This window comes from Anomalospiza imberbis, chromosome 2 (genome assembly GCF_031753505.1).
Source record: "Anomalospiza imberbis isolate Cuckoo-Finch-1a 21T00152 chromosome 2, ASM3175350v1, whole genome shotgun sequence".
Lineage (NCBI taxonomy): Eukaryota > Metazoa > Chordata > Aves > Passeriformes > Viduidae > Anomalospiza > Anomalospiza imberbis.
This window is the reverse complement of record NC_089682.1, coordinates 19,135,780-19,161,318: the sequence shown is the minus strand read 5'-3', so window position 1 is coordinate 19,161,318 and position 25,539 is coordinate 19,135,780. Positions and strand designations below refer to the sequence as shown.

Below are 25,539 nucleotides of genomic sequence, written 5' to 3'. Positions count from 1 at the left end.
GCATCATCGTGGTAACTTAGCCATATATAGCACATGAAGTCAGCACGTATGTTACCTCCATTCCACCACCACTTCAAACAGGAGGTGGTTTGCTGAAGGTCACTCTGCAAGCTGTTGGGCAAGGGAGAAAACAGCCCACAGGTTTTCTGTTCAGCCACGTTGTCTAATTTGGTGGAGAGCCCTTTCATAGCAAGTGGCATGTAGGCTATTTGACAAGAGGTAAATAAATCTTCTCCTATATTGTTAGATTTTGAGTACTAAGGTGTCAGTTGTTAGTCATGATGAGTTCAGCTAAACCTGAATTTTTAGCCAAGCAGTGTGACTCCAACAAGACCAAAATCAGTAGGAAGTGTCCATGAACATGAAGTCCTAAAAATACCACCAAATAACTGAACATTAAAAGGGACCCACAAGGATCATCGAGTCCAACTCCTGGCCCTGCATAGGCCCATCTCCAAGAGTCACACCATGTGCTTGAGAGCATTGTCCAAATGCTTCTTGAACACTGTCAGGTTTGGTGTTGTGACCACTTCCCTGGGGCCTGTTCCAGTGCCCAACCACTCTCTGGGTGAAGAATCTTTTCCTGATATCCAACGTAAACCTCCCCTGATGCAACTTCAGGCTGTTCCTTTGTGATGACTGTCACTGCTCACCAGAGAGAAGAGATCAGTGTCTGCCTCTTCTCTTCCCCTCACGAGGAAATTGTAACTGCAGTGAGGTCTCCCCTCAGTCTCCTCCAGGCTGAACAGACCAAGTGACCTCAGCCACTCCTTGTAAGGATTCCCCTCAAGGCCCTTCACCATCCTCGTGGCATGCCCTTGGACACTCTCATAATTAAATATCTTTCTTATATTGTGGTGACCCAAGCACTCGAGTTGAGGCTGCCCCAGCTCAGAGCAGAGCAGGACAATCCTCTCCCTTGCCCAGCTGGCCATGCTGTGCCTGATGGCCCCAGGACAGGGCTGGCCCTCCTGGCTGCCAGGGCACTGCTGAGTCATGTTCAACTTACCATTGATCAGAACCCCCATATCCCTTTCCATGGCCCTGCTTTCCAGCCTCTCATTCCCCACTCTGTGTGGAGCACCATCCATGTGCAGAATCCAGCACCTATCTTTCTTAAACTTCAAACAGCTGTGGATTGTCCAGCCCTCTAATTTTTTCAGGTCTCTCTGCAGGGCTTCCATGCCCTTGAGAGAGTCAACAGCTCCTCCCGGTTTTGTATAATATGAGAACTTGTTTAGTGTCCCTTCTAGTCCTGCAACCACATTGTTTATGAAGATATTGAAGAGCACAGGGATGGAGCCCTGCAGAACCCCACTAGTGACAGGTCACCAGTCTGATGTTACTCCATTCACTAGAACCTTTTATGCCTAGTGCATGAGCCAGCTGCTCACCCATCACCTGATTTTTATCCAGCTGTGAACTGGACATTGTGTCGAGAAGGATCTTGGGAGAAGACAGTTTTGAAAGCTTTACTGAAATCCAAAAAGATTGCATGAAATTACTTCCCTTGAGCACCTTGGTGGGTTACCTTGTCATAAGAGGAAAATGAGTTTGACAAGCTCTTCCTTCCTCTCAGGAAGTCATAGTGGCTGTGACCAATGACTGCATTGTCTTTCAGGTGCTTTTAAGTACATCCCAGAATAATCTTTTCCATGGTTTTACCAGACACTGAAGGAAGACTGACAGGCCTTTAGTTTCCAGGGTCCTCCTTCTTGCCCTCCTTGAAAATGAGGACAATGTTCACCAGCTTCCAGTCAGCTGGTTCATCCCTGGATTCCCATTATGGCTCAAAAATCATCAAGAGAGGCTTTGTGATGACATCAGCCATCTCTTTGAGAGTTCTTGAATGAATCCCATCAGGCCCCATAGATTTGTAGAGATCCAGCTGGAGTAGCAGATTGTGCACAATTTCAGAGTTGACTGGGATTTGATCATTCTTACAGTGATGGTCCTCCAGTTCAGGGTACTGAGACCCCCTTGGTCCATCATCCATGTTGAAGACAGAGGCAAAGAATGTTTGCTGTTAGAAGTAGCAAACAGGAAGGAACAGGGCTACCTAGACAAGGAGACTTGAATGTCATAAGGGACCTGACAACTGGAAATTAGTGTCTGCTGGCTGGTGAGAGTATGAGTGATTGTAGAGTTTGCTCCTACTGAAGTAAATTCAGGGCACTTTGGGAGCTTGTGTACACATTCTCTGACAGAATTGTTTATACTTTATGTCATACATTCCCAGATTGAAAGAGGTAATTAGTCCTCTTGTTGGCAGGACTATTAAAATATATGTCCTGTACTTTGGTTTCTGCTTTAGTATTGTTCAGTCAGATTACCTGGAACTGCTCTCAATTCTCCTTTAAAATGCAGTGTTTTGAGGTGGGTAAAATGGTTTGGGGAAGGGAACTATAAAAACCAGATTTGTAACAGTCATTAATTAAGTATTTCTGTTCATCTGCCTTCTCTCTTTAAGAGAAAAATATACCAGCATTGCTGGAAGAGAAATATTTATTGAATGGATATTTTGTGAGCAGAATTAAGAGCAAAGGAAAGTTTAGAAGACACTTCATGAATGATGTGGAAGTTACTTAGCAACTTTTAGCATAGTTTTTGCATTGTTTTGTAACTAATTCAAACTAATGTAGCTCATGGGCAAAAGAGCTAGTAAAGATTTCAGGGGGCTAAAGTCTTCCTGTTGGAAGATGTAATGTTTTGGAAAAACTACTTGTCAATAATTTTTGTTAGAAAAATATCATGCTCTCCCCAGCCTTGGTTTCTAAAAAGGAGTTATTTTACATTAAGGTTTCTGGAATACTCAAGTTGGGTGAAGGGCTGTTCTTTGTAGTACTTGCTAGTCTTGGCTGTGTGACATTGCCAGAGCTGAGCAATTGCAGAGGGCCATTACAGTGGGAAGCACTGAGTATCCCTGGACGATGGACAGAGCCCGTGGTCTCTACTGAAGTAGCTTTCTTGCTGGATGTAGATATGAGTTTGGTTAGATGAAACTCACTTCAGTGTTCTGAAGTTCTGTCTGGTTTTGCTAGTTATGAAGTGAAATTGTCTTTATATTTCAGTAGTAAGTATTAAGGTCTAATACCCATTTTTCTCTGCAGGCCACAAATCCTCTTCCACCTTCTAAAATTGCTAGTTGACCTGGGTTGCACAAGGCACTCAGAGTAAGAAAAAAGTCTCCTCTTTAACTTAAAAAGCCCGTAACACACTTTTGATATCCATTTAAAGAATAACCTTACTCTTTCCTGTTTAGGTTTAGGTTTGGGAGGTTTTTATTTGGTTGGGGTTTTTTGTTTGAGAGGAAAACAGGTCAACACAAAATACTGTCAACAAAACAAATGTCCAAGTCATCTGGATTGCCTCTTTATGCCCACTGCCTTGACTAATTGCACTGTACAGTTCAATAAGCAATTGCTCAGTACAGAGAGGAGGCAAAGTGAAGGCAGTGTCCGAGGTCTTTCTTATGCTTTCATTTCTGGTGATGTGTGAAAAGTTTCCCATTCAGTTCAGGAGCTACTTGTGGTGAAACAGTCTCATCCTCCTGTGGTGATAACACTGCTGTCCTTTCTCCCGGTTGGTCTTTGAACAGTTGTTCTGCAGGTCAGCTGACTTCTCTTACGGCTGAGTGAAAGATTAAAAAGAACAGGCAGTGTAAATTGTATATGAATAATAGTAGATAACTTACCTTATATAAAAAATTTAGCTGATCTTTTGGAATTGGGTGTAAAAATAAATGTAGAACTTTTTTTTTTCTTTTTTCCCCATCAAACCTTAGGAAAAAAATCCATCTATTTCCAGTGTAAATTTCATTGTAATATCTGGAGAATATTTTCCTGGCCATATGATTCCTTATAGATTTCATATGATCATTTTTATCTCTTACTTAAATCAGTACAGGAGCTCTGTATTTATGTGTGAATGTTTTAAATAACTGACATTGTTGTTTCACTGGAGTTTGTTGCCATTAGGGTTGAATTCAATTTTCATTTTGAGTCTGTAAGATGTTTTGACTGTTTTCCATCCTGTGTCTTATTTTTCTGTAACTGGATTGTATACTGAAGTATACAGACAAGGTGTATAAAACTGAAGGAACCATCCTTACAATAATTACAAATTAACTGAAATGTTCACTGTCATAGTATCACAGGATAATTTAGGTTGGAAAAGACTTTTAAAATCATCGAGTAGCATTAACCCAGCATTGCCAAGGCCACCACTAAACCCTGTACCCAAGTGGCCTATCTACATCTAATATCCAATGTAAACCTCCCCTGGTGCAACTTGAGGCTGTTTCTTCTTGTGGAATCCTGTGGGTTTCCAGATGAACCAACACTACTGTTAACTTGTTTTGAAAGTTTACTCCCTCACATGGGAAATTCTGCAGGTGCATGAGACAGAGTATCATGTGGGTTCTTTGATTCCTTCTCTGTGCTCTCAGTCTCCAGTGTGCTGACTGCTGTCAGCTATTAATGATGATTTTTTCCCCATACAAATGCAGGACACTGTCTACTACAAGTCACTTGTGTGTTGTAGTTTGCTTTTAAGAAAAAGTGAAAAGTAACTTTATCTGAAATGCAGTCTCATTTTGCATTTCACTGTTTTTTCCCTGGGTGGGCACAGAACTGTGTCTAAACACTGGTGAAGTAGTAGCACTTAGGGAAGTACAAATAACTCACTAATAAAGTGTGTAGTTGGAAAAGTTCGAACTCATTTAAGAAAAATGATGGACCCAATAATAAAGAATTAAGTGGAGAGTGTTGACTGACAATTAGCATGCATCTGCTTCCAAATTTCAAGTTTACTCTTGTAGCAGACAATGCTTAAAATGACTGTAATAGCACAAAATTGGATGAAGATAACGCTTCTGTCTTTGTTAATTTATATTCTGCTTTTGCAGCTCTTTCGATGTAGCCATCCTGTCCTTTTGTACTCAGCCAATTTGTTGTTTGTGTGAGTTAGGTTTTTTCTTCTTGTGGCAAAGCAGGACATAATGTTTTTGGAGGAGAGAGGGAATATATATTATTTTGAAACCACCATTAGTCATCAGAGGACTTAAAATGTTTGGTACCTTGAAGCTTTTTTTGAATTGCTACCTTTAAATTTGAAAAGTTTAACAGGCAGACCATGATGGTCCATAGCATCTATCTACTGGAATTCAGAACAAGTGAAGAGCAAAATGTGGCAATTTTGAAGTCAATTCTCTGGAGCTACTAAATATTGCACAGCTGAAATCTCTTTTGACTTTCCTGTACAGAGAAGTTCATGTATGTGGAAAAGCTGCAGGACAGAAGTCTGTGGGTGGCATGAACTGAATTGGTCTCATCGGCTGAAGCAGTTCAGATAAACTGATTTGGATTTTGTCTTTAGAAACAGCCATTTTCATGAGCAGAGGAGATTGAAACCTGCATAAATATTGAATGGACTCTGTTAAAATACGTATTTACAGTAATAAATGTTGCTATTTTTCATACATTAGGGAAGAAAGGTATCTTCTAAGTGAGGAAACTGTTAGTTAGTGTTAGAAATAATAAATAAAGCCTCTTTTTGGATGTTCTGATCATCTACAATATATTAGATGTGTGCACTGGTTTGATTATTTTTTTACAGATTCAACACCTGTGTTCTGTGTCTTATTTTGGGTGTGTTTACACCTTTTTAATCCTCACTCATGTTGTGTGAAAAGAACAATTGCGGAATCAGAGAATGGTGGGGGTTGGAAAGGAACTCTGGGGATACCTATTCCAACCTCCCTGCTATAGCTGGTTCATTTCCAGCAGATTGTGCAGAACAGTGTCCAGGCAGGTTTTGATAATCTCAAGAGACTCCACAGCCTCTCTGGGCAGCCTAATTGCTTAATACTTCATCTGCTAAAACACTTTCCTAGGCTGTCAGCAATGCACACACATCAGGGAATGTTGAAATATTAAACTACTGGAACAGATTTGGCAGAAATCAAAGCTTTCTTTCTGGTAAGAATATTTTTTAACTTCAGATTAAATAAAATAGGCCAGAATAGAGCTAGAAAAGTTTGGGAACTGTCTCTTAAATGTGAGTAAATCTTGAATGTAATAGTTATATGGTTTTCTAACATAACATAAGTTGTTATGATTTTTCCTGAAATTTTAATTGCATATTCATCAAGGAACTGATGTGATGAAGCACTTAAGAAGAAGCTTAATTATAAACCCGTGAATAGTCACACTGTTGGTTTTATTTTAAGATTGTGAATTTGTTGTGTTCAGTAGCTTTGTTGATTTTTGAGGCATGGAACACACTTTGCTATTGTACTTAATTGTTTTTCTTGTGTGCATAAACATTTGTGGGAATTAATCTTTTTTGGGGACTCATTTTGTGTGGATTCTACTAATTTCCCAATTTTTTTTGTAGCAGTGGTGTTGCTGAGCTGGTGAGGAGAGCAGAGGGGACAGGTGCCACTCTCCTGAGAAAATATAACATTTTAAAAAGCTGAATGTGCTGATTTGATACCTCACTTTTAGCCTTACATGCAATTTAGGAAGATCTTGTAAACAATTCTGTTGTGGGGTAGATTTTCAATGGCAAACACTTTTCCTCTAAAAGTCTCAACACATTTTTTGGTTGAGATTTTTTTTAATGAGCTCATGTCTGTTCCCTTACATGAATCTTGTCAGGACATGGGGCAGTATTTCCAGTGTTTCACAGGAACAGTAGTAGAACCAGATAGTCTGAAGCCAGTTCATATCTCTGCTATTTATAGCAAAAAATGTTTGGTAAAGTGACTATGTCTTCAGGCTGAAATAAGATTTTAGTTCTGAATTAATCTTTGCTTCAGAGAAACTTGGCTTTTTGATCTTCCTAAGGAACCTCTTTAGAAGTAAGAGAGCTTTGAATTCTGACAGGTGACTGACAGACAGTGAAGAAGAGGCACAATGGAGCTTATGTTCCAAAGAAATCTAGTCATCTGAAAGGTCAGTTGAATTGAGGGTGGGAATAAACATTTTCCAGCTAATGCATTTTTAAAACATAAGCAATGTCAGCAAATAATTCTGGAGAAATGTATTATAGATGTCTTGAGGTGGCTCATGAGTCATTATCTGATGGCTCTTTCGCAGATAAAAAGGCAAGAAAAAGGATGTTACTTGCCATGTTCTAAAATTCAGGAGATTAGATGATGCCAGGGAAATGGCATAAACACTGATTGAAAAAAGATTTTTTTTTTTTTTTTGCATCTCTTTCCTTTAGATGACTGGAAATGCTGCTTCAGAAGTTTGGGTGCATGTATTGTCAGGAAAGTAACTGAGATGATGAGTTTACAGATACTGCATGACAGGGTAAAAGGAGGTGAATCCCAGCACCTAGAATGGACAGTTTGCAATGGAAAGTTTTGTGTGGCATCTAGGATAGTGATTCTTATCTCCCTGCTTTACCATCTGTGAATTTTTTAGGAATTCAGGTAATCCAGCACATCATATGCTGGCATGAAGCTTTTCTGCCATTTCTGTATCTAAACTAATTACAGCATACACTTATAATAAAATAAATGCTCTGTTATCACGAGTTTTAATTGTAAAACTTTGACAGGAAATATTTTGAGAGTACTATAAACTTAGCCCAGTGTAAAATCTTTCTGGGTATGAGAGCAAATACTGACTAGTTTCCAACTTGGAGCACTCTGATTCAAGAAATTAAGCAAGTTGGCCGTGTAATGGCCATGTAAGAGAAGAAATTTAAAGGAAAGAAAAGAATGGATCTCAAATCCCTTGTTGATATCTGAATCAGAACAGGATTTCTTCTGCAGAGAAGAGCCTATATCCCTTCAGTATTGCCCCCATTGATATACTTTTGGTTATGTTATTCAAGCTATCTGTTATAGTGTCAGCTAAAGAAACATACTTTCCTTCTCTTATTTGTGCTCTCAAATTTGGCATCAGTCTGTTGGGGCATTTATGCTCAAGTAACTTTGATTGTTGTGCAGCTTCTTGTTTTGGCTATTTTTAAAGCCCAGTGCCTTGTTCTTTTTGCAGGCTTCACGACTACCCAGCTTTACACAAAAGAGACTGTTTCTTTGTGATGCTGCCACTGATCCCTGACAGATTGTGTATGTGTTTGTGTCCAAGTTTAGCTGAGTAAAAACCTGGCCTACTTTCTGAAGATTTTCTTCAAGTTGTAATAAATATGCCAAATTTGGAAGCAGAGAAGATTGTTCATGATGTCTAATTTGCATGCCAATACTTTGAGTGCATTTGCAGATCATTAGGGCTTCTTAGCAGTGCTGGATTGTCTGGGTGGCTTTGGTGCTTTCTTCAATATCACCTGCTGCTTTGGGAGAGTTTGTTTCATAAGGGAACTAGGAAGACTTTCCACATAACTCTTTGCACTTTTGAAACTGCGAAAAATTATTTTTACCATAGAATCATTATGACTGGGGAAGACCTCCAAGATCACCTATGGACTAAATACCACCATGCCCACTAAACCAAATCACAAAGTGTCACACTTGCTTATTTTTCAAACACTTCAAGAGAGTGATTCCAACGCTTCCCTAGAGGCCTTTTCCAATGCTTAATCACCCTTTCAGAGGTTAAGCTCAATCATACTCACTTGCAGGGAAAAAAAGCGGGCTCTATGTGCTTTTGTTAATATATTTTTTTTCAATTTAATTTTTAAAAATATTTTTTTCTGCTCCAAAAAACAAAAGTAATATTTATTTGTCTTAAAGCAGTCAGGCACTTCGGCTTCAGATCAGATGACTAAAAGGCTAGAAATGAGTCATAGGCCACATCCCCAGCTCATGTAAGTTATCACAGTTTGAATAAAGTAAATTGAGTGGTAACAGATTAAACTGATTTTATATTCTGTGCAGATTTTCTTTTAACTATATGAAATCCAAAAAGTCTGTTTATTCCAGGTAATTTCCAACATGGGGAGATGATAAAAATATTTTGAACTCCTCAAAGATTCTTCAGGTGTTGAAAGCTCTCTAGTTTCAGCTGTGATGGATAGTGTTACCTGAAATATCTTGTCTTGTAATGACTTTTTGCACATTAAAATACTAACTCTTCAGTCCTACTCTTTTAAGGAAATGGGACAGTCCTGCTTTTTGTTCCTAAATGGTGCTGAAAGGCTTCTAAAAGTTCTTCACAAGTTTTTAGGAGAATTTCAGAATTTTCAGGTACAGACCATTCTAACTTTTTCCTCAAAAAAAAGGTGTTTTTGTCTTTGTCCTGTTTATCTAATGCACCTTGAAAAGAAGATGTGATCTACTCAGAAACAGCATACAGCTTTTATAAACTTTGATTGCATTGTTGATTTGATGTTGATTGTTAATATGATTTTCAACTGCATTGTAGCTTCTTTTTTTCAGTATTGAATATTTTAATGTATTAATCCTTAATTTAGGATTTTTACTCTGTAATTCTTTATTTTCGGCTTAATTTCAAGATTTTTGTCAGGTACATAAGATTGTGTCAAATCAGACATTAAAATAAAACAGCACCACATCACAAAAAGTAACCTACTTGAAATTAAATAGAAATGCATATGGTGATAAAAATTTGACCTCAGCTCATTTTAGAGGTAAATGTAGATGGACAGATTGTATTGGCAATGTTATAAGTGTCTGTACTTGTCAGCATGTAAAATATGCTAGAGGGGATAGATGGCCATGTCCTGAGTTTATGGTTGCCATCTGGTACCTATTCTCCTTTGTTGTTTCTCCCTACAGCTTCATCCTGTGCCCTTCAGCATCATAACTGCAGATCCAGCTCTTTGGGACATCTTTCCTGCTACAATACAAATTCTCAAAAGCATGTAATTTGGCCTCAAAATTATTTGGTATTTAATTAAAGAAACAGGTGCTCTAACATTCACACTTGACAATGATACTGACTATTTCAGTGGGCAAGAGAAGGGCTACAGTTGTCATTTATCTGAACTTCTAAAGCCCTTGACACAGTCCCCCACAACATCCTTCTCTCAAAGATGGAAAGAGATGGATTTGATGAGTAGACTGTTAGGTAGGTTAGTTGTTAGATGCTTGCATCCAGCGGGCTGTGGTCAGTGCCTTGGAGTTTTGTTGGACATCAGCGACAAGTAGTGCCCTCAGGGGTCCTTAATGGGACCTGTGTCATTTAATACCTTCTTTAATGACAAAGACAAGAGAATTGAGTGCACCTTTGGCATATTTGCAGGTGATACCAGGCTGAGTGGTGTGGTTGGTGCTCCTGAAGGATGGGATCCATCCAGAGGCACCTGGATAGGCTTGAGAAATGGGCCCACAGGAATCTTATAAACCTTAATAAGACCAAGTGCAAGGTGCTGCACCTGGGCTGGGGCAACCCCTCATATCAATGTGGGCAGGGATGAACAGATGGAGAGCAGCCGTGCTGAGAAGGATTGGGGGTGCTGGTGGGTGAGAGCCTGGACATGACCTGGCCATGTGCGCTTGCAGCCCAGAAAGCCAAACGTCCTGTGCCACATCAAAAGCAGTGTGACCAGGGTTTGTTCAGCCTGGAAAAGAGAAGGCTTTGGGGGGCCTAGTTCCAGCCTTCTAGAACCTGGGGGGAGCCTGCAAGAAAGCTGGACAGGGACTGTTTTCAGGAGCATGTAGTGACAAGACAAAGGGGAGTGGCTTCATACTGAAAGAAAATAGGTTTCGAGTAGATACTAGGAGGAAGTTCTTTGCTGTGATGCTGGTGGCACACTGGAACTGGTTGTCCAGAGAAGTTGTGGATGTCCCATCCTTGGTAGTGTTGAAAGCCAGGCTAGATGAAGCTCTGAGGAACCTGGTCTAGAGTAAGGTTCCCCTGCCCATGGCAGGGTGATTGGAACTAGATGATCTTCAAGTTCCCTTCCAACCCAACCCATTCTGTGATTCTTTACTCAGGTATAAGAATTAGTGTATGTTAGAAATTGTTTCCTTGTGCTTTTTAGATCTTGTATGGAACACTACTTTATCCAGGTCTATATCTTAGTGCTCTGATTCTATTACAGTATGTCCCAAAAAGATGAAATGTACCAATAAGGTCCATCTGAAAGCTTTTTGGCTCAAGATTTGTCTGAAGGTTGGAGAAGGAGATGGGAAAGTTTTCATTTTTGTCATTGCTGTGCTGACTGAGTGTACTGAGTGTGGTAGGAAGGGAATTGACCTTCAAAGAATGTGAGTTCTTGGAACAGTGTCTGACAGATGTGCAGAAGATGCTGATTGATAACGGAGCACAATGCACCAGGCTGGTGCTTGACTGGGAGCTGTCTGAACAAGTACTACTTCAACAGAAAGTGTGTTGTGCAGCATACAGTGTCAGTCTACTTTAACAAAGAATATGTTTCTATGGTCTGACTGTATAAATAGTAAGAGTACAAATGCATATATTTATAAAATGCCTAAAAAATATGCCTCATTTACTTTTGGTTGAGAAAACATACTTTCATGTATGTTTTCTCATGAAAAAAAACAACAGAAAAAAATTTATTACATAGCAGTTATCAGACCATTGCATCTGGTTCTTGGTTTGCTTTACCTTGAAGTGTGAGTAATTGCTTTGTAAGAGGGCTTTTGGTAGTAGGGTTTTTTTGTTTGTTTATTCTGGTTTTTGGGCTGTTTTTTGTTGTTGTTTTGGGGTTTTTTTTTAGAAAGATTGGAGAACCTTGGCGTGTAAATAGTGCCATTTCACTACTTACTAGCCATGTTTCTGATAGTTCCAATCTTACTGTTCCTAATTTGTGGAAGTGTTCATACTTCTAGTTTTGATTAGCAGGTCAGGTGATAAAAACAAGTTGTCATAAAATATCTATGTTGCCAAGTCTTCTTTTTCTTCCTCATTTTTACTGTTTGCTGATGACTTTCTGCTATTCTTGGCATATATAGTGTTCACTTTTGTGGTATACCTGATATTTAGTGCCTTTGTTAATAACAAGATTCTTTGTGTGTTTTTCTTACTGTAATTCAAGTGAGTTTTAATATTTGGAATTCCTTTATTAGGTTGCTATTTCAGAGCATCCCAGAACTCTGGCTTTTTTGCTGCTTATTTCTTTCAGGAGGGAGAAATGAGAAGGCTCTAGTGTACTGTTGACTTGAACTCTTTACAAAAATTCAGCAATAACCACCTTGAATAGACTGCCTACTTAGCAGTATGGGATAGACCTATCCTTTAATGCTATTAAATTTCTTGAAGCATTGCTTAGTTTAGAAAGTAGAACACAAACTGTAGTCCCCTTCTCAAAACTCAAAGTGAGGATTACTCTTTTTGTTGTGAGCCCACTAGTATGCAGCTAATTTAATTGTAAATGTTAAAAAAACACTTGCTGTAATCTGTCCTGGAAACCATACAGCCTTTTGAAAACACTGTCGTCGCATGCTGTGTGCAGATTTGTACAAGATTTCGCAAGCAATCACAGGCTATGCAGAAATCAACTTGGGCTGGGAAACTGTTGGTCCTACACAGGAAGTCCTTTGTATGACAGAACTCAGTGTCTTCAACTGCAGTTCCAGAAAGAAGGTATAGTGCTCTTACTTCATTAAATACAAATTCTGAGTCTAAACCTTTTTTTCCCTTGAATATTCTTAGACTCAGATACATCTCAGTTCTAATTTGAAGCGGACACAATGGCTTATTATCACTTTAACCTATATTAGCAGTTTTGAAGCATTGTATTAAACTGTGTCTGGAAGTGCCACTGAATGAGTATGTGCTGAATGAAAATCATAGTAAAATATAACCTCTCATTTTACCTGAACTAATGGTGAGACTGACTTTACAAAGCTTGAAAGTGTAGGAAGTATCATATGATGGTGTCACTTCAGTCCCTGTTTAAAAATTTCTGTTTAGTTTTTTTCCCCCTCTATCTTATACATGCAACTTTATTTTAATCATTTTGCAGCATCTCTGAGAGTGGTAGGGAAAAGTGAAATGCTGCATACATTGATCCTGAGAAGTCTTTAGTCCCAGGTCCAGGTAATTACAGTTTCTGTCGTGTTACAGGATGGATTATTCATTATCTTATATACGATCAGTCTTCCTAAATTAGTACTGATCTGTTCTAGAGTGCAGTGACTTTTTAACTTAGCACACTGAAATTCTTCTGAGAAGGTAAATGATAAACTGTGTTTGGAGAAGAAAAGGCACTGTCAATGCCATTAAAAAAAAAAAAAAAAACAAAAATAAACCAAAACCCAACCCCATTTTTTTTCAAATTCTATTCTATTTTTCATATATGTGCCTGTTATTGAAATTAGGATCTCTATTGCTTATTCATTTACCTGGATATGTTGCTTTTAATGTTTTTTTCTGAATATACTGGATTAAAATTTAACATTTAAGAAAACAGTTTCAGTGTTTTAAGATTGTTTTATATTTTTTCATTGCAGTCTGCTCTGGTGGCCAATACTGGTTGAAGAGAATGCCCTTATGGTGTTTACCAGGTTTCTCTGGGTGTAGTGGTATTTTTCTTACAACTGTAAGTCTCAGGAGTTAGAGAGTTATAGTGGTGCACTTCAGTGTGAGAGCCGGGCAGAGAGAAAGAAGCTTCAGAAAGAAAATTTACTTTGTATCTGGGAATGCACAGGGGGGTTTTTGATCCCAGAATCTGTGAAGAAGAAACATTGGTAATGATGACAATAGAATATAACCTCTTGGGGAAACATTCTGCAGGCATTACAGTATGTGTCTGTCTACTGACTTCTTTGAAAAATATTTCAGACTAGTTGGATCTTTTGTTATTTCAGGTAATTTTAAAATATTTATTATAGATGCCTCCTGAATACATATGAATTCTAAACATCACTTTATTTCCTACTGAATCTCTTTCTGTAGTCCTCAACAATGGAAATGAAGGACTACTTTCTGCTGCATTTCAAAAATACAAGGTTTTCTTCTCTCAAGCAATTATGCAGTAAATTGCACTTAACCTATATTTGCTAATGTGTTGGATATCACTGAATTACTTTTAAGCTGTAATAAACAAAAAAATAATGTGAGCTCTTGCTCAGAAACACATTGCTGTTTTGAATGACTCAAAGCTGGAGCAGTGATTACTGAAAATTAAAGAAGAAAAGAGTGGGAAAAATGAGTCTTAAGTTTTTGCTGCACTAAGCCTGGAGAAATCCCCTAAAGCAAGAATTTAAATCTCAATGTTTAATACTTTTGCCAGCATGGAAATAAAAATGCTACACTCGGTGTATTTTCATTGGAAAAAGAAGGAAAGGTGCTGGTTCTGGGTCTTTTCAGGAATCTTCTGAACAGCAGTTCATTTCTCTTCTCCAAACACTAAGCTGTAAAAGCACTGCAAATGGTACAATCTTTCAGTGGACTTCAGAACACAAAGATGAGCAGTTGTATATGCTGACTAAGACCTCTTTTTTAATGTATCTGTAGGAGATGGGGATATTGGTTTTTCTTAGTCATCTTGGAGCAGACAATAGAATATTACAGCTATTGGGAAATGCTGTGTAGCAAAGCTTATGATTGTGTACTGTCTGCGGTATTTTTTGGTAATGTGGATAGAATTGCTGACCTTCACAAAGACAAATGAACTACATTAGCACCAGATTGCCTGGGTCCTTGTCTACCAAAACCTTCAAATATTCCAGTGAGTGTTAAATAAAATAGAGTACTCTGTAGAAGTGAAGAAGTCATTACTGCTTCTGGCAGTATTGTAGCTTCCTTTTAAAGCTTCTTAAAATGCATAAAATTAAAAACCCATCAGAAAGTGGTACAAGCACAGTTTTGTACACAGAAAAAGAGGAAGTAGAATGGATGTGAGAAAAGGTGCACTGCAAATGAAATGTTTCAGTAATGGACCATTTTGGGATGTACGACAAAGGAAGGTACAGAAGAATATAATGGCATAGATCATAAAAGGAAGCAAAGGAGGTAATTTACAGAAGGTGACACAAAGTCAGTCAGCTCATCTGTGGAGAATATCAACTCAAGAAATATTTTCCAGGTCACTGCTAGCCATACTTGCCTTAACAGCTGTAGGTAACTTCAAATACCAAATTGTATGCAGTGGCTGGCAGCTGAGACAGAGGTTCTTATGATGGTGCATGTGTGGTGGCTGCTTGTGTAGGAGAAGCATTTACTTTTGGGGATAATACAGCTTTTGGAATTTCTCATTTTACTAAGTCCCAGAAAACTGGTAAAAGCCAAGGAAAGTGTGCAGAGGAATGAATATCATTCTGCTTCTCTCGCCTTTTTTTTTTTTTGTTTGTTTGGGTTTTTTTTTTGGTTTTTGTTTTCACCCTTTCAGGGAGAATGCAAGCTTGTCGTGGTTTGACATGGAAGTGAATTCTTTCAGAAAGTTGGGTCAAACCAATTAGTGGTCAAGTTTGGATATTGGCACATCAAGTGGCCACTGAAGGTGTGGATACGCCTCTGAGAACACAGTGGGTTAAAAGCAGGAACTCCCAAGAGCTCGCTCTCTTTGGTTCCGGTCAGGGTGCAGTGCAGACCTCCCCTGCCCAGCCATGGGGCTGGGTGGGGGAGGGGAAGCCATGAGGCCTGGTCGAGGTGAGCTGAGGGGTAGAAGGACTGGAACCGAGCCAGCTCCTGTGGACGGAAGGGTGGAGAGAAGCGGAGATGCCTTTGTCGTCGTCCCCCCCGCAGAGGGAAGAGACAGAGAGTCCGGACGGCACCTGTAACTTTGCTGGTGGAGGAGAAGGCGGGGGGGAAGGTGCCCAGCTTTGGCCTTGGGAATCGGCTGCTGGGCAGAGATTTCAGCCGTCCAGGGAGTCTGAACTTTTAACCCTTTCCTGGGAAATGAAGGCTTTGTAAAATATTACTCCTCCTTGATTTGAAGTAGAAGAGAGACAGTCTGGGATCCAAGATGATGGAAGAGGAAATTGTTGAGTTGGAAGGAGATGATTGAGTGGCTTGTGGCTGGACTTTTCTTGTTAGCCATAGACTAAACCAAATTCTCCTGACAGAAGCTGCACTTAGGGGCGTGCGTTGGTGAGCCAAGAGACCTGTTTCAGTGATTACCAACAGAAGAGTGGAGAGAACAGAGGAGAGTTGAAGAAGGTGTGGAGAGGCCCTCTGTCTTCGAGGAAGAAGAAGAGGAGAAGAAGACTTCTGTTCTTGGACCCTCGGCCCCAGGGGAAAATAGGGGGGACTGTAGTCCCGAGATGAGAAACTGAACTGTTGTCTCTTTTGGTCCATGGCAAAGCATCCTTAAAAGAGTCCTATGAGAGTCCTATGAGCCATGCACGGTGGTGAGAGCACTGTGACATGGAAAAGAGAGTGTCACACTGGCAGATTTTCTCCGGGTAGTTGCCATGTGTGACATGGAAACACAAGGGTGGCGGTTGTGTTTCCTGGGCGGTCTGTGGCACAGGAGAGACTCCTGTCTCTCTTGAAGGACTGAGTATTTGATTATCTGAAAAGTGGCAATTTGATCAGGATCCTGGGTGGTGTCTCACTGTTGGGTTTGTTTGGAAATTAAGTGGGAGGAGGAGGGATATTTTGGAAGGTCTTCATCCAAGATTTAGTGTTTGTAGTTTTTATAGTAGTAGTAGTTTAATAAAGTTCTTTTCTTTGTTATTAAGCTTAGGCCTGCTCTGCTCTGTTCCTGATCACATCTCACAGCAATTATTTGGAAAGGTGCATTTTCATGAGGTCGCTGGCATTGCGCCAGTGTCAAACCATGACAAAGCTGAAGACTTGACTTTCTTTAACAAAAACATTGGTGGAAAATAGTTACACTATTTAAAGATTCGTGGAAGAAAACAGTTTGATCAAGAGCAAATCACACTAAACCAAGTCAGTCTATCACTGTGTTTCAGAAGAAAATTTGATCCACTAGGTATTTTTATCTCTTAAAATCCCAGGATGACTTCTGCTGTCATGTAATGAATATGGCAGGGAGAACTAGCTTAGGTGACACAAAGCAGAGTGTAGCTAGAAAACTTCCTTCTTGCTGTCACCCATTTACTTGTGAATTTTTAAGATTTGCAGAGTTCTGATAAGTCTGATGTTCCCCTGTATTTCTGTGAGCGAGCTGAGTGATGGACTACATGTACTCTGTTACATTTCCAGGTGACATTTCCTCCTTAAGAGCATGTTAAGACAACTGTCAGAATGATATAGGCAGAGCTGATCCTGTCTTGAGGAAATAGATGCATGCAGGAACTTTTTCCAATTTCATCTAATTTCACCACAGCTACCTGGCACCTGCCAGCTCTCTGTCTGGCAGCTTAGGAGGGGGAGAAGGGCTTTATTTGTTTCGGGGTTTTTTTATTTAATATGCCAGAATTTCCAGGGACTAGAGAACATCTGTTTCCTATATTTTTGCTTTTAAGCAGAAGGCAGCATTGTTACACTAGTCTGGGTCCCTTGTAACTTCACTAGAAGTGACTTAGTGTGGTCCTTCTCTTCTGTCCAAAGTGCATAACTGATTTGGAAGGCCTCCTCTCTAGCCTGTGCAGTCTAATGCTGAAGTTGCAATAGTTTTATATAATCTGAGGTAGTATAGGTTTGCTCTGCTAGAGCACTGTGTTTTATATACATGCTCCATAAAAATTACATGGTTGTGGTCCAGGCTAGAGGGTAATAGAGAAATATAATTAAACAGTGTAGTTGTCATTGTCATTTGAGCATGTTAAGACTTGCATAGGCCTATTTTCTAGCACCACTTGAAGAAAAAACACAGTTTTTCAACTGTGAGTCTGTCTGTTCCAGCAGAATCAATTCTGGCTTCTCAAAAGGTCATAAAAACCTCCATTAAGCTCATGGACATTGTCTTTTGAATTGCCTGAAAAGTGATCTGTATGTCTTTCTTCAATTCTACAGATATTTGGGTCATCATTGTATGAGAAGAGCAATGACAATTCTTTAAAATGGGTTTGCTCTACAAGTTCCATTCCTTAAATAACCATTTATCCCAAAATACATGTAAGCATACAACTGTTACTCTTCATAAGATGCATGGTTGGGTTTTACTGATTCCATTGGCTCATTTCAGCCTGGATTACAAAGAAGAAGATGACCTTTCTCCAGCTCTAAATAGATTAGTTACTGGTTTCCCACCAGATTGGAACCTTTCTTCTGGCTGTCCTGATCCAAGCCAGATGTGGGCTTATATCTTTATTTACTGCTATATTGAAAGTGTGGAAACAATTCAAGTTATTTGATTTTTTTTCCTGAGTGATGGTAAACTATTGCCATCAAATAAAAAACCAAAAGAAAACATACCTTGAAATACTAGTGAAGGGTTACTTATTCCTAAGTACAATTCTGTGCTCTTTTCCCATCTGAGACTTCACTGAAAGACCCCAAGGGATAAATAGGCATAAATTTTATACTCAGGCTAACAACAATCTTCCTAACATGCTAGTATATCTCCTCTTCTCCTCTAAACCATGCCATCACATGGAAAAAGCATAGTATGAGGAGTCTTGTATTTTTAGAAGGAAAATTTCTTCTGAAAAAATTGGTACAAATGATTTTTCCCACTATGCCATTGCTATATATATATATATATATATATATATATATATACACATATGCCAGAAGATGTCTGTTAATTTTCTCACTTAGAAGTGAGAAAATGAAGAAAAACAATGGAAAAACAGGTTTCAGCATTACTCAGGAGAAATTCAATGACTGATACTATGATGAAGGGTTTTTTAAAAAGATTGTAACTTAATAGGTGTAGTAAATAATTATAGTTGTGTTACAGCTGTCAGCATAAATGAACAAAATACACTTCGAAGTTAAGAATCTGTTTATGCTGTTTGTTCTGGAACTTTTTCACCATAATTTAATAATTCAGTGTTGGTCTTACTAGTGAGACTTGAATTAATGAAGATCCATTCTACTGTATTTCTTAATCAAAATCTGACAAAAGGTGTGCCTATTTCTCCGTTCTCCTGTACTCTGATATCCACAATAATACTTTTCAAGTATGGTGAAATACAGCTGAACATGGAAGACACAGTGAAAATGGCCATTTTAACTAAAATGAAAAATTACTCAGTTATATGCTCATTTAAAAGTAGCCACTACTTTAATTAGTCATCCTGTAAGATACAGAATGGCTCTTCTAGTCGGGTCTATGAAGCCTCATCTTACACAGCCAGGAGTCATCAGTGACCTGACAGTGAGCAGGAGTTGGGACCTGCTGTCTTCCAGGGGCCCATTCAACCCCTGAGAGGCTGTGTAGCTTCACAGAGCCCACCTGCCTCCTGTACCCAGCTTCTCGTACTCAGAAACAGCTTCTGAGGGCTGCACTGGTGGTACCTACATGTGTGGGGGTATGTGGGTGCCCCTGGTGTGATTCCTGTGCTCCTTCTTGGCTCTGGTGAGCAAAAGCTGAAAGAGGCAGAGGACAAGAGAAAGAGGAGTGGAAAATAGTGAAAGGAAATTCAGGGGTGCAGAGCTCCCAAAAGAGAGGAGGTGGCTCTAGATGAGAAGAAACTGAAGGATTATTTGGTAACAGAAGAAGGTAGGAAATGAATACAGGCATGTAGGAATTTCTTGAAGGGCAAGCATGAAAGTTCTTCCATGTTATCTGAGAGGTGGACTATGATTCAGTAGCCAGGTTTTTTTTAATCCAACCTTTAAGAAATAATATAAAGTTTTGAAAGCTGCTTTAGCCTTTCCCCTTCTCCTTTAAGTGCCAGTTTCACAAATAATCTTAGCTCTGGTTCTTGGTGACAGATAAGTGGTTTAGTCTGTCACATAATGTTGCAGAAGTGAGAAAAACCAGTACAAATACCATGTAACATGAAAATGTTCCAGTACCTTTGTTCCTGTTCCTTTGTACTTTGGAGAGCAGCTGAACATGCTGGGGTGGAAGAATCATCCTCTGGAGGAAAACATCTGAAAAATGACTTTGTATTTACACACATTTTGCCTCATTTTTGTATGTTTCATTTCCAGAAACCATGTTAACATATATCATGTGTGTTTGCAGAAGAAAAGCTAAGTAATGATTATTTACAGAAAAATGTAGTGCAGGTGTCATCTCTAAAACAGGCAATCCATGGTGGTGTATATCTGAGGGTCTTGGGATTTCCATTTGAGCCTAATGGAGACGGCAACTTTTTACTAGGGATGGAGGCAAGAGATATTGTTTCTCTGAACAAAGGAAGAATAAGAGATAGCTCTTCCTATTTGCTAGAGCCTCACGAAAAACCCAACTTCTTTAATTAAAAAAGAACAACCAAAAAATTAGTTGTAGGAGAATGTCCATGGCAATGATAAAGATGGTCAGTGCAAGAATAGTTCCTATTAAGATGGTATTTTGTGGGCTTAGATTTAGGTCAAAATTTAGGTTGCTTATGACCTTCGTGCCAGAGCAAAGGTATGTATAAATATTGGTGAAATATTGTAAGCATAGTCTGAAAGGACATGGTATCCACAGTCATGCAGAATAGTGCCCATCAGCTGTGCCCAGAAGCATAAGGATTAGACAGATGAATCCAACTGAGAGAACAAAATGTTTAAACTGAAGCCCAGATTAGGAAAGGACATTGCAACCTGGTTACTGGGAAAGAAATTCTCAATGCTCATTTTACGATCACAAAATATTGGTTGGTGGGTTTGGTGTGATTTTTTTGGGTTTTTTTGATTGGTTGTGGGATTTTTTGTTTGTTTGGTTTTGTTTTGTTGGGTTGTTTTTTTGGTTTTTTTTTTTTGAGGGGGCTTGAGTGTGTGTCTATGCTTTCAGAAGCTGAATTACTGTGAGGTTATTTTGTGGTGGGAGATAAAGATATTTAAACAAACAAGTAGACGAGGTTCTGCATAGGTACTTTAGGATAAAATCTGGTTAATTCTGAGATATACCCACACTGAATGGACATAGATATGCATACACCTGCATTGCTTTGCAAATAGATTTTTTTATTGTCTTTTACAACATCATACTAAAATAAAATAGGTGTCTAAAAAGTATTGCTATATTTGGATATGATAGATTATATGATAGATTATATCATGCATAACTAGCTTTCTGGGACATAGATGAAGGTATCTGCCATCTCTATTTTACTACTGCCGTGAGAAACACAATGCAGTATCTACTTCCTTTAGTCAGAATTTTGATTAAATTTTCTGCTTTCACAATTTATTACATGGCTGTGTAACTTGGATAAGCTGCTGCATTTCCAAGTAACATACATTCTGAAATAACAGCATCCTCTCTCACTTGACAGTCTTATATCTGAGGGTGACAATTAGTTTATAATTTTATAATATCTTTTGATTGCTGCATAGTACTAACTTCTCATTTGAACAGTGTCTCTGTCCTGGGCAAGGAACCTCATTTTAGTAGCAACTGTACAATGCACCACAAAAAAAAAGGTGCTTGGTCATCTAAACCTTTAATGAGCTGGTTTGTGTTTAATAGATCACATTTACATTATTAGTTAATGTAGCACATACCCTTAAAGCTATAAAAAGTGCTAAGTTATATATAGTATGCTGTTTCACTTGAAGGCTATATGTATTACTGTATGTAATACAGTAATAGAGACTGTTTCAAACTTTTACTTAAACTCAGAATCCCTGCAAAAAATTCTGAAGCCCAGTTCTAAAAGCCACCTGTCCTCAGTAAACCTGAAACAGAAATATGGATTACATAAGTACTGTTATTTTTGTAAATTCACTAGCTTTCTTTCAGAGACCTGAATACAGATGACAAGGGTAAAATATTGTGCTTTTCTCCTAATCCACACTGCAATTTGCTATTAGCATGCTTCATAATGGGTGTACTGTCATCAGTGTTGAATTGAATGGGGTTAGCTGAGTCACTGAGTGATTGTGGTGCTTGAACTTCTTGCTTAAACTGTGCTGTTATTTCTGTGAGCACAATACTAACATGTTTCCTTAAAAATGAAGTCATAGTGTCACTGAAGTGTTTGGTTTTTGAAGTTATTTCTCCCTGTTTCTTTCAGGCAGAAACCTTGTTTCACTCCTTACCCTTTTTAACGCTCCTAAACAAGTACTTACTTTCATCCTGTCATTTCCCCTAAACTAGTCTTTACAAGAATTATGGCTTTGTTTTATGGGAATACTAACAAGGTCAACATTTCAGATGTATTATTTTCTTACCATCCAGATCCTCTTTTCTTATACCAAACCAGTTGCTTTGCAATTCTGAAATAGAAATGGCTTCTAGCCATATAGCTGAACTAAGAGGAAGACGTGATGGGCAGACTTTTTCTGACTTGAATCACAGAGGTGGAAAGAACCTTCAAGATCATCCAGTTCTAACCACCCCCAGCCAGGGGCAGGGACACCTCCCACTAGACCAGGTTGCTCAAAAGTTGAGTCTCTATCTGTTCGCACTTTTGTGCATATTTTTATCTGGAAGGCAGTTTGCCATCCCTAAAGCAAAGGCAGAACACAGCAGGTGTCACACAGGCCAGGTGTTTCCCAAGGGCGGGTGGGTAGCCCTGCAGAAAAGGATTCATAATCCCCTGTAGTGTTGGGGCTGGTCCAGGGCAGGGAGCTAAGCAGAGATAATTCCCTTTTTTTAGAGATTTGTGTATGGTTGTTTATTTAATATGTTGATGTTTGGGGAAAGTTACAGAGGAATTGACCCTCAGGGATTAGTACTCAGTTCCTGCCTGTATTCCTGTGTAATTGTGATTCTTTCAAGTAAGTGGAAGGGTATCAGTACCTAGACAACTGACTTTTATAATGCTTTCAAAATCCTGAGCCTTGCTCATGAATCTCTCACCTTCTGGGGCAGAGATTCTTCTCTGATGTGTGAGATTGCATTTAATGTGTTTAATCCTCATTTTCTTTTTCAAAGAGCAGCAATTGCAATACATAGCTATTGCACTTTCTTCAGCGCTCTAATCCTAGGTGTGAGTTAGGGTTTATCATATTATTTTGTATAAGGACTAGGTTACAAAGAAGTGATTGGAAAACAAACACTTAATGGGTTATTGAGGAGAAAAAGTAGTAATCTGAAACTGTCCAAATGTTTTCAATGTGGAAGCAGGTATCCATCACAATTTTATTGTTGCACAGAAAGGTAAACTAAGGATATTAAATTCTGAACTCAAAGAGAATGAATGAATAATATTTTGCTATAAAATAAAAATAACATTTTTATTAGAAATACTGTAATAAATATCAGTGGTTCATAATATATTTTCATGGATTCTTTATAGAAATTGTATTTTTATGAAATATCTTTGTGGTAACCTTTTACAATTTTACCTAGTCTGTAACACTGAGTGTTTTTAGAGATGTATTTCCATAGATTTATTTAGTGACTAGTTCTATGTTAAAGACTGTATCACAAAGGGAGTTCAAAAATTAGCTTCCTAAAAATAATACCTAAAAATAGCTTTTTTAAAAAAGTATTTTCTGAGGTCACAGTTATGCCAGTGAAGGATGAGTGGTGATCTGTCTTTGTGCAAGCTGCATTAAAAAGTAGCAGTTCCTTCTTATATTTTAAAAATGGTTTCAGACATGACTTATCACTAAAGCAGAGACAGTTTCACTGGTGCTGGGTGAAATTGTGTGATCTGCCCATGATGGTGTTTGGTGTTTTATAGTAACCCACATGCTGATGTGAAGAAGCAACTGAAAAATTGTAAAGGCTGTCTCATTTCTACAGGAAATGAAGAGTAATTTTGTCTGCTGAAATAACTGATCAAAAGATCATTTTAACTAATAAAAACGTGTTTTGCATTTTTTTGTTGTAATACCTAATAGTTTTCCTTAGTAATGAGGAATTCCTTTTAAATCAAATTAAAAACCAAAATACAGCATTTACCTTGCAATTGTGGTGTACTTTTTTTTTGCATAAGTGAGACAGATTTGGTTTTAGTTTATTTTTTTGGCAGGGGAGAGGGGTTATGCACTGCTAAAGCTCTAAGGGCTTTAACATATGGATTTTTCCAAATCCAATTATATCTTGATGATTATTCAGTTAGTCTTGTATATCATTCAGTAACCTTTAAGGGGCAGGAGCTTGAAACTTAGAGTAACAAAGATGCTCTTAGACATCTTTAAATTCCAGACCTCTGAGACCAGGGTGCTGTGCTGGAGGGTGGGCTAGCATGGCGTGTTTAGAATGCAGATGCTCAAGTTGCTGCAGTTCCAGTGGGATTTGTCTGTTCCATAGAGGCTGGGTGGTGATGGTGGTACCTTTCCATACACCTGTCTCCTCCCCATTCTTTCATTTTTGCAGGCAGTATGCTTTTTTTTCCCAGTAAAATGAGATGGAAACTACAGACAAGTTAAATATGTTCAGTGATGTGGAAATTCTGCAAAGCTTTGGGGACAGATGTCAAACCAGGAACCAATCTTTGCTTGCAGTGAAAAGAAGTTGTTCTCATGCATGTGGAAGACTTGTTCCCTCTAGCTGCTTGTGCCCTTCCCTTTTCTCTCCAGATGGGGATGGAATCTTGTTTAACAAGATGGAAGTGCTTGGTGACTTCCTGCTGAATCCTCATGACCAAAGTAAATGACTTCCTAATTAAAGTATGCTATGAAAATAAGATCTAACTAAACCATAGTCCTGCAAAATACAGAACTTATATTTATCCCACATAATACTTGATATTATAATAAAATATATGATAAAGTAATAAAATATTACTTAGTTATATAATTATAGCAAAATAATGGGCATTGACAAGCAAGGTTTGTGTCCTTATCTAAGAGCATGTTGTTTAAATCATTGCAAGGAAGATAGCAAAATCAGAAATTACTGTGGAATGGAAAACATAAATAAGTGTCTTGAGATTATGTGGATACCAAGCTGTGGGTTCTGTAAGAGGAATGTAGGAAGTGCATGAGGGACTGACAACATGTTATAAATGTATGCAAGAATTGCCCAAAGCAGGATTTTTAAATAAACCTGAGAAATAAAGATTACATATGCATGCATTTTCTACTGATCTTTTATTTAAAGCAAAACCATTTGGAATTTACAATTCTGTAGGCTCCTGTGTGAGCTCTAACTTTAGATTTGGTAGCTGTAGTGATAGATTTGGGGTTGACATAGTTTTAGGATGAAGCAAAAGGGTGAAATAAGTCCACCTCAAGAAATCTCTCTGCCTGTGTTATTCTGATAAGAAAATATTGTACCTTTGTGTCTTGACTGTGACTGACTTGATATGCTCTACTCAGAAAAGAAGAAGATAAGATATACTGGAAAATAAAGCATTGGTCCAATTGAATAATTTATTCTCTTTATTGCAGACAGTTTTATAAAATGAATTCCTTCAGTGTTTCAGTTATGTTCCTGGAAGCTCCCTGGAGGCTTAGCTTTTTATATGATGGAAGCTATAGTTTTGTGGCTCATCTGAGCTACTAAGGGCAAGGTAACAAGTTTGTATTTCAACACTTTGTTCAACCTTGTGTGTAGTAGACTTCAGTCAGACTTTTCTGTTTTTGTACCTCAGAGAGCTGGGGGTTATAATGCCCGTGCAGCTGATGAACTTTGAAACTGGTGTGTTCATGAGAGTGATTTAATGCTGTGTGCTCTTTCTGAACCTTTCCTACAACACTGCAGTGATTGACTGTTGTCCTTTCTTTGTGCAAATTTCATCCTGTGAGGATATTGTCAAAATGCTGGGGAGGCAGATTATGC

At 38.6% G+C, this 25,539-nt stretch overlaps 1 protein-coding gene across 7 annotated transcripts in view; it reads left to right on the top strand.

Moving 5' to 3' along the window:
* The window catches only part of FRMPD4 (FERM and PDZ domain containing 4), a 297,516-nt gene that overhangs the window by 70,685 nt on the left and 201,292 nt on the right, over positions 1–25,539 (top strand). Inside the window, exon 1 of one of the 7 annotated variants that reach the window (XM_068180067.1) lies at positions 12,323–12,485. The exons of 5 other annotated variants lie outside the window; for them this stretch is intronic. The gene's annotated coding sequence lies outside the window, so the exon portion shown is untranslated. Of the gene's footprint in view, positions 1–12,322; positions 12,486–25,539 lie in introns of those variants that run through there. One more of the 7 variants, XM_068180068.1, reaches the window with a different exon arrangement.